Source organism: Rutidosis leptorrhynchoides, chromosome 4 (genome assembly GCF_046630445.1).
Source record: "Rutidosis leptorrhynchoides isolate AG116_Rl617_1_P2 chromosome 4, CSIRO_AGI_Rlap_v1, whole genome shotgun sequence".
In the NCBI taxonomy this organism is placed as follows: Eukaryota; Viridiplantae; Streptophyta; class Magnoliopsida; order Asterales; family Asteraceae; genus Rutidosis; species Rutidosis leptorrhynchoides.
In genome coordinates this window covers 394,369,740-394,380,588 of record NC_092336.1, presented here as the reverse complement: position 1 = coordinate 394,380,588, position 10,849 = coordinate 394,369,740, and positions in this window count along the sequence as shown.

The window sequence follows — 10,849 nt, the reverse complement described above, 5'->3', positions numbered from 1 at the left end:
GATGCTAAATACAACAGTTTATCAATTTATTCTATACATTTAAAGGTAAATCAATATTCATTTGTATACATTGAAATTAGTAACTGCATCTATCCCTCTCATGTACTCTTAGTGCAGCTATCCCTCTCATTACCTGTTCAAAATTTCATTAATAATATTGCCGGCTCTCTAACTAAAGATAAAAAATTGCATACCGAATAAAGATGATGACCTAAGTATGGATCAATCAGTAAAAATGTATTATTTTAACCGGTATAAAAGTAAAGTCAGTTTAAATGGAGAACTTGGCGTAATTTGAACTCATATTTCAAATGCTAATTGTTTTGAAAAGGTTGTAAAAGATGGTTTGCACAACCCATATAAAAAAATATCCATTTTGACACATTAACCCAGATTTGTGATGTGCATATTGTTATACAACCACACCTAAATAGCCATAGTAAAAACAAAAAATATTCACAACCAAGACAATCGCATACTATAAGACTTAACCCATCCTTCCCGAAAGAGTATGAAAAGACAGAAAGCATGTCTAAACAATCGCACTGAAAAAAATAAAAGCAAAAACTTAACTTACAAAATGTCAATGTGAAAATATCAAGCAGTCCTGCAGAAAATGATAAATAGATTTAGCTAAACAATTAAAAAAAACCAAATCAAATACCAAAAAAAGGGCCAGAAATGCCAAGAACAACACAACGTGAAAACAAAATCAAAGCATATCACAGTTAGTACGTTTGAATGTCAAAACATAAAACGGTTTCCAGGAACATCAAAGCACCCATATTACATTTAGTCGAATGTAACTAAAAAGAGCATGAATAAAATTCTTAAGTACTCCAAATAACTACGGAACATCGACGTAAACTACCCAAAAAAATTAGGAACACGATAACTAAAAAATAAAACTTACCTTACAACGACAAAATCACAAATTATCCAAGACTGCTACATCAAATTGCAAAACCAATAAGTCAAGTAAAAAATTTACATGTAATTATTTTGCATTCTCTATTTTGAATCAAACTGTATGTTTGATCAATGGGTGATGAAATGGGTGCTGTGAAAAAATGAAGTTGGATGGGAATGCTAATGGTATCATGAAGTGTAAGACCCGTTTATTCGTACGATGTATATATGAAGAGCACGTACGACGTGTAATGGATACGTATATATGTAAAGGGCGTACGATGGGTTTAACGAGATAATATTCGAGTTGTGACACGTAATAGAAGTGTTTTAACGTGCATGTACATTAGACTTTTGAGGCGTGCGAAGCGTGAACTCGTTACCATGGTCGAATGCATGAAAATGGGTCAGGTCGTGCTAAAGGTCGCGGCGCGGAGCAGCTAGTCGCGGCGCGACATTCCAAGCAATTCAGGATCAGGAGGCACGTAAACAAGACCACCAGACCACGTTGTAGGTCGCGGCGCGGAGAAAGACGGTCGCGGCGCGGCGATACTGGGTGACTGGTTCCGGATTTCGCAATTTTAAAAGGAAAGTGAGGGCATTTTGGTCTTTTCACGTATGGGACAGATTATATCCCCAAATCCGGTCCATTCATTTCACTTTCTTATTTCTTTTTCCTTTTTCTTCTCCATTTCCTCTCTTTTCTTCAATTCTCCAAATCATTCAAGAGGAATTTTGGAAAGGAAGATTCGTGATTCGATCTTTGGCGCTAGAGGCAACGTTGTTCTCCTCGTCCTTAGCTACAATTTGATACTAGTGGTAAGATCTAACTCCGAATTTCGTTTTTGTGTTCATCATTCAAATTTAGGGGTTTTTGATTGTGATTCATAATGAAACCCCATTAGTTGTTAATTGAAGATTAACACCAAGATTCGGGTTTATAAGTGATGAAGGCTGGTTTTGGGTTTGGTGTGCAAGTTTAAACATGTGAGACTTGCAAAGAGTGAATAATCACTAGTATTACTGATTATTGAAGTAATGGAAACCATTTGTGTACATTTGGTTGACTAATTTTGAATAGAGTCAAAATTAGGGTTTGTTGGTGATTTCGGTTCGATTGACGTTTGTGCAAGGTTTATAAACTTAAAATGAGTTAAGTTAAAGTATAAACTTGAGTTAATGGAGTTTGAAGTAAAAGCTAGCATGGTGAGATGTTGACTTTTTAAGGGTCAAAATAGGTTTTGGGCGAATATGCGAACTAGTGTGTGTTTTATGGCTAAATGTGGTGTCTTTGGGTATTTCGGGAACGCGGGAACTAGTCTCGTTAGTTTCGGACTTTCGATTAGCGTTAAAGTGCAAAAGGGTGTGAATTGCACTTGTTGTTCATTTGGGCGGGTCGAGAGTCCGAATGAGTTTGTATTGATGATTATGTGATAAATGGAATAGGTACGTTCCATTGGCGATTTCAGATTTTGGTTTAGCATCCATCAAGACTTCAAGGTGAGTGTTAATATACTATGTGCAAATGTATGTATAGGATGGGTGCGGGTCGAGTGAAGTGATTCTCGGCTATAGAGCTCACTTCACATGTAGGTGGATTTGATGGACTTGTGTATAGGTCCAATGGGCACGGTTGTGCGTTTTGGTTGACCACCTTTGGTGAGGTGCACACTTTGTGTGTACGTTATCACATGGGCTTGTGATGTGGGTGTGTATAATCCCGATGGCGTGGGATTGGTATTTGAGATGCGGTTGAGTAACCCCGATGATGTGGATTTTATAATCCCGGGACCGTGGATTTTGATTTGGGAGGTGAATCACGTGTGGATGCGGATTCACGATGACACGTGTATTTTCGGTCATCTTATTGAGGTAGTGGTCTCGTGTGGTACGGATTCACTAAGGCTCGTGTAGTTCGGCCAACCTCGATGCATTGTTGGTAATGGAGATAGTAGTCACGTGTGGATGCGGATTTACTAAGGCTCGTGTAGTTCGGCCAATCTTCATTTTGGTAATTGACTTTTGGTATTGGGTTAAGGGGTTAACCTTGGGCGATTTACGCTTTGTTATTTATATGTATATATTGTTGTATTGTTGTGGTGTAGCTAACCCTTCGGGTAAAGCTTGATGGCGTTGTACATACTGTTGTTGGAGTACTTATTGTTGACCTTGGATTGTTGTATAGCGATCGTACAGTATGCTTGGTTTAGCTTGCCTTTATACTTGGATGCTCCGGTATGTGCTATTTGATTATTTGTGTGGCGTGTCCATTTTATGCATATGTATGGATGTAGTATACTTTCACTCACTAAATATTAGCTTACCCTCTCGTTGTTGATATTTTTTATAGGTTCGCATGATGGCGGCTCGGGTAAGCGTGGGGATTAGAGATCTTGGCTAGGTTGATTTACAAGATCTTGCTTTTGGACTCGATTTAGGATTGGGTAGCGTAGTCCCAATCACCATGCTCGGTTTTGTATAAAAGTAACTACTCGGGTCATAATGAGTATAACCCGGTTTATGATTTAATTAAGTAATGTACATTTTATTAAAATCGTTAGACGTAATATAATAACAAATACATTTTGGAATTTGTGTAATGGGACCTAAAGTGTTATTTATTGTATATTAAAAAGAAAAAAAAATTATGGGCCGGTAATCGACGGGTTGGGTCGTTACATGAAGATTACCAATCACTGAAAATCAGATTTTAAGAGAATGCATTTAAAAGGCAAGAATGATTTTAAAAAGTTGTTTCATTTGTGTAACGACTATGGAGAGTTGACTTTTAAAAGTCAAATATGAAGACCGGGTGGAACCTTGCTAAGTCTTATATATTATTATATCATTAATAACAATGAATCAAAAGTGTAAACAAAAGACAATATAAATTCAGTGATAAAACTCACACTGACAGATGCATTACTAAAAGGAATCAATGAGTGAGGCTTCATCATTATCACCATCCCCTTTGAGCCTTTCATCATTGTTATGATCAGTGATCACCACATGTACGTATGTATACTGATCAAATTTGAAAACCAAAACCAAACTCAATACCAAATTTGAATACATGTTAAAACAGGTTCAGGTACGTATAAGACAGATCTTTTAGATGAGTCAGGTCAAAATAATTGCTCATGTTTAATCGGGTCAGGCCAACTTTTTTCCTTGAATTTTGTTCCTGTGAACTGAGACACAATACGATTTTTTTTAGTTATAGAAGATGACTATCATGGAATACTTAAAATAAGCAAAAACAGGAAAACACAAATGGTCATAACAACCAAATATTTCGCACTTAGGTACCTATACGTAGGGATGACAATGGATACCCGATCCAGTGGATATCCATCCGATCCACCCGATTATTCGTGGATATGGATGATCTAAATGGATATGGATATGGATGTGGATGAAAAAATTTTATCCATGGATGAACCCGCTTTCACCCGAAATAACTAAATATATAAATTTATCACTCAAATTAGTATCATTTATGTAGTGATATTTCATTAATTATATTCATATTTATCTTTCTTTATATTTTCTCTAAAAATATAACTTTCTTCTTATATTTTGTTTTGTTTAAATAATCAAATGTATTTATCGTACTTTGGTGGTTCAAATGTGATTCTATGTAACTAAAAGTAAGCAAATTACATGTCGATATATTTACACGTTTAATAGGTTATCTATTGAATATTTGTTATGTAGATTAGTAAAATGTGACTTTCGGTCGCATAAGCTATTAAAAATATTACTTTTGATTGTATATAGTGAACCACCGCTTATAATTGTTAAAAATAAAATAAATTTAAACGGATATGGATAATTATCCATTAACCCGCTTCACCCGACGGATATGGATATGGATGGATGAAAAGTAAAAAAAAAATAAATGGATATGGATATGGATATGGCCTCACCCGATCCATATCCGATCAATTGCCATCCCTACCTATACGCTTAATAACAGTCTCTTTTTCATACCTTCACATATCTTGTTCAGCAAAAATTTCAAAGACGGCTTGATACTTTTGAGTGCCGCCCTTCCCATCACGCCATGAACAAACCCGACATTTTCATTTAAAACTATCTACCAACGGCTATCTGAAAAAAGAAACTGTGTGATATGGGTACAAAATTCGCCCATTTTTTAAGGATGTTTAAAATCAATATCATACATACTAATTTATATGGCAAGTGAAGATTGAAAATTTAATTTAGTAAAAAACATAAAACAAATGACCTGTTTTTATATGAAGATCAAAAACCATGTTTCATAAATCCATTATGCATATCAAGATGTGTAATGCGATAATAAAATATGATATCATCAGTCACCTGCAAAAACAACATTAGAAATCAATAATGTTAAAAATCGATTAGTTTAATCAATTTATAATGCTCATAAACATTGAAAAACATAGAGTTAACATCGTTTGTGGAAGTCCTTAATAACAAACCTGTAGGGAATTTGTTTAACTTCAGAATTGATTTCCATTGGTATCCTTTGTTATCCTAATTCAGACTGACAATAAGAAATAAGAAACAAAGATTTAAAACAGTTCGTTAATTTACACATACCTTGATAAATAGTCAAAACCTAATCTAATCTTGTAAATAGCAACACAAATAATTAATCCATGCCTAAAGCACGAAACAGCTGTAAGTATTTTAGAAACAGATTATCGAAACATTCCACATTTGACGAAAATTGATACGGCGTTCCTTTAATTTCATGATTTTGGACCAAATAATCGAACTTGAATCATTAATTGAGGTATTTTGTACATAGTATGAGATTTAGATTTTGGACCAAATAATCGAACTTGAATCATCAATTGACGTTTTAGGGTTTGTATCGAAGATAGGGATTTAGGGTTTGAGTCGACGAAGATAGGGATTTAGGTTTTGCGTCGGGGGTTTTGCATCGGGTATGGTGGTAACAGTGCACGAAGGAGAAAACTGATTGAGGAAGGTTTTTTTATTTTTCTTTTGTTTGTCCAGCGTGGAATACTTAACAGCTAATGATAATTAGTGTGTGATTTACATGTCAGCAAGGTGGATTAGGATTAAGTTAATGACTGACACGTAGGATTTTATTTCACGATTTATAGAAGTTAATAGATAGATAGATAGATTATTTACAACTTACAAAATTCAAAAGATAAAGAGTTTGTGCTATTTAAAAAATTGATGCTCCCTCTATCCCATTTTAAATATCCCTTGATAAATGTTTTAGGATTTAAGATAGATTAAATGAATGTCAGTTTTACTTTTATATTCTAGATAAGTTTGATGGAATTTATTTTAAAAATTAATGATTAATGATTGGTAATAATAAATGAGGATAAAATTGTGAGTTTAATGATGATAGTAGTTATTTTTTATAAAAATTAGTTTGGAAGACTACATATAGTAAGATGGGCACCTATTGTGCAACAGAGAGAGTCATATATTAACATAAAAGTTACATAAACGAGGTAGTCGCCCTTGCGCTACATCGGAAAATCGTTTGCGAAATGGATGAAAAAAAAATTTGAAGCAATGAAAACAAATTGAAGTGGGTAAAAATATTAAGGTTTCACTATAAAAGATAAAATTTAAAAACAAAATAACTAACGTCATGCTAACGGCAGCGATGAACTAACATTACTACCGTTCACTTGTTGTTTAGTGTTATATATATACAAATAAAAAATATACGTTCAGTTGTTGTTTGTGTTTTAGTATATTGAGAAATCTATTTTATTAATATTTTTATAAATACAAAATACTTCTAATAATAAAATGTGTATATTAGTAGTGTAGAGCACTCGGTGCCCCATGTCCTTCGTCATCGTTGCTCGAAACCGACGTCGGGATCGGTCGTTAATCGACATCGGGTCGGCGTCGATCTCGCCGTCGGTTATCGAAGTCGAGCCACAAACGCGCATTTTTGACCGTTTGAGTTGTGGACGTTTTGAAATCTAGCCTAACGGATAGTTTTCGTTATTTTTTCGATAAATACTACCATCTATTTTCTCATTTAATTTACCACTTTCATTCAACATTCTATCATTTTATTCAACTATTCTCTTTAATATTCAATGTATCGCTTTATTTATTTTTTTATAATTCAAGAAACAAAGTCGTCTTCTTTGAGTTCTTCCAACCACGATTTTACAAACTATACAATTAACTTACGATCCGATTTGGTTGAACATTTATGGTCTATTTGAGAATAAATGTAATTTTATAAATTTTATTTAGTAATCTAGTTTATTTTATGAATAAATGTTAATTTCTTTTTATTTTACAAATTTTAATTTGATATTTTATTTTATTTTATGAAGTTTATTTAAACATAAAATAATAATTAATAAAAAAAATATTGAAATTTAATTTAAAAAATAAAAAATAAAAAGAAACACCGAAATAGATACAATGTAGACAAATCTACCCATGTAACTGATATATTCGAGATTCATTTTAAAGGTACATTTGAGGTTCATTTTAAACACCGAAATAAACACTTCGAAAATAGACATTGGCACTTTATACTCTTATTAAAAAAAATAAAGGTGAATTTAGCAATCGACTCTTCAAATAGAACATAATGAAAATCAAATCAAGGGACATCACATGAAGACAAGAGGAATAGCCAAATCGATGCGATTTGCAAAGCAAGATTCCATTTTAAAAGAGAATATTTGCTAAAACAAATGATTAGTTAATTAGTGCATGTAGTTTAAACATTATTATTATTATAAAAAATAAACATCATATACCCATGAATAAAACGAAAACTAAAAATAGAAGAATAGAATATCAGTAAAAAAAATAAAAAATTAGTAACGTACAAGTATTAAAACAATCAATGTAATGTAATGATTATTATGAATCTGCCGGGGTATATGAAACGAACATATACATGTAGGATCAAATCGTTAATCAAATACACCAGGAGAAAAAAAAACTGATCGATAATGATAATGATTATTTATGATGATCAGATAAAATATATTTGAGTTGTCTTCACACTTAGAAATCAACAGTATACTATTGTACATCAGATCAAAATCACAGTAGATCTAAAAACACACATTATTGAAATTGATATGTGATAACGCCAAAATTATACATATTTGTTGTCGTTATTTCGATCCGATTTTGTATCATTTTGTATGTAATTGTTGTATTTGTGTATTGTAATAAGTTAAAATATGTATATAATCCGTTGCGAGTGTTGAAGCGAAGATTTATGAAAAATATTGCTGATTTTAGAAGATTCTGCGCACCTGCACTGTTTTGGCCATAACTCGGTCATACGAACTCGAAAAAGGGTGAATCCGGAGCCCAGACGTTCGTAACTCGGAGCTTTACAACCTAATGTTGGAAAATTACCAATATTCAGAGGTAGATGCGGCACATCTGCTTTAGATGCGGCGCATCCAAGGCCAAAAAATGCCGAAAGTTTCAGATGCGGAGCATCAGACATCAACAAGGGCAGATGCGGCGCATCTCATCTAGATACGGCACATCTGAAGGCCTGCTGACAGTTCTGGGTGCTAAAACGAGCTGGAATCCACTAAAAATAAAGGGATGCGGCGCATCACCTTTAGATGTGTGCATCTGATGAATTTCTGGCCAGATTGCTTCACTTTTGACCCTATTTAAGGGAGCCTTTGATTCATTCTTTCATACACCACAATATAGATCAGTTCTAGTCCGAGAAGGGGGCTTCCCCCAGCCATTCTAAAGGGTTCTTCACCCTTTTGAGCATCAAGATTGAAGAAGGGATAATACGCTACGATAGGTACTATCGGTTTCATTTATTTAAGTGATAAGATTATGAATTCCTATTGTTTTGATTGTATCGTTGTAACCTTCATTATTATGATTGGCTAAAGCCTTGTGTGTTTACTTTAATGTAAGATTTATGGTTTGGGATTGTTCTACCTTTTAATGTTATTTAAGTTACAATGATGTTTGATTGATTAAATTACCATGTCCAACCAAAAGAATCATAGTTATGCTAGTTTGGTACTTTCCTTCAATTACATAGATTGTTAACTACATGTGACACTAAGAACACAATCTATGCTTCAATACTTTTAGTAATCTAGAAGGGTAAACATATACTTAATTGACGACTTTGCTATATGTTTAGATCGGTAATTGAATAAGTACTAGAACTACATAGTTATGAATTTACCTCAAGTGATTGTTGTAATTTAGGTTTTACGTAAGTTTAACCGGGTTGGGTCTAATTAATCTAATCAATCTAAATCAATTATGTTATTCCATAGATCCATTGTTGTAAGTATCTATTTACTCTAGTTCGATTATACAAGTTATGAATTGGTTTATGTGAGTTTATCAATGTTCATGGTTTGTACTTCAACACTTAGTGATTTAGACATCTACATGTGAGTGTAGGATGGTAATTGAATGGTAACAAGATTTCACAATCGTGTAGTTTATTTAGAGTGATCTTAATAAACTAGGTTTTATGTTAATTCAACCAAGGAAGAGTCTTATTGATTAAACATAGGTAAAGAAGAACTAATGACAAGGTTTATGTGAATTTACTAAGTTTATAGTTCTCGGTTTATAGATATTGTGAGATTGATATGAACCATTTACTTGTAACTACAAAATAACGGGTTTAAGTATAAAAGAACAACCCCTATCATTTATCAAGCATTGAAGTAAACACCGCCTTCTCATCCTTGTTATTTATCTCATTTTATTTCCAGAATTGTTACTTAACAATTCTACAATTAAAACTCCCTCTTTAGAATAATTAATCTTTTAAAGTCCTTAAAACAAACTTCCCCCTGTGGATCGAACTGGTCAATTTACTTGCTAGTTACTACATGATCGGGTTTTAGTTGCCTGTATTATGTGTTAATTATTAAGCATATTGTCTACATTTTAAAGGTTACGTCTTGACACATCAACTTTTTGGCGCCGCTGCAGGGGAGGGGGTTTGTTTAAAAGATTTTAATAGACTTTTAGTTATTCGATCCTTTCGTGGGAAGTTATTTTCACGAAATTTACCTGCTTTATTTTTGTTTTTGTTTGTTTTGTTTTTCTTTTGTGGTGTGATTGCAGCTAGGTTACAGGTATAATATGGTTGGGTATGATTATATGATTCCGGAAGCCATGTATGATGTCCAACAATCGGGTGTATCATCGGTTTTCATGGGTATGAATAATGATTGGTATATGGGTTCTTAGGAAGCTAGGGTTGAACCAAGAGGTGTTTGTGAGACTTATAGAGGTTACTATATGCCCGAGGAGTGTGATGATAGTCTTATGTATCATTATGCCCCTATGGACCAACCATGGGATTATTATGAAAATGGTAACTCATCCTGGGATTCATCTCAACAACACTTTCAAATTCAACAAGGAGAGGAGAGTCAGTCGAATTTAAAAGATGTAATTTTAGACTTCATGACAAACGAGATTGAACGGAGCCAAAATTTGCAAGAAACACTAGCGGGCCAACAAGAATCCATTGAGCGCTTACAGAGGATCATGAGCTGTCTACTCCAGCAAATTGAAGAAAGGGAGCCAGACACTTTTTTGGCTGATTCACTAGCTGATTCGAGGGGTAATACGCAGATACCAGAGGTGCAGAGTGTTGAACCTACCATTATTATACCACCTACCACCCCATTTATGTCCACGTTTGCAATGCTTAATCCAGGGATTGATGAGGGGGAATTGTGGGGCGATAGGTTGGTATTCATGGGATAGTGATGATGATGACGTTTTAACTACCGAGGTTGAAGAAATGGAGTCATCAAAGATCATCGACGATGAGGAGTCTAATATAGTGGAACCATTTGAGGAGTCACCTTTTCATGTGGAATTTTTATATCCGCACGAGGTTAGCACTTGGAATATATTAAAAGATGATCCGTTTGGACATGATCCACCT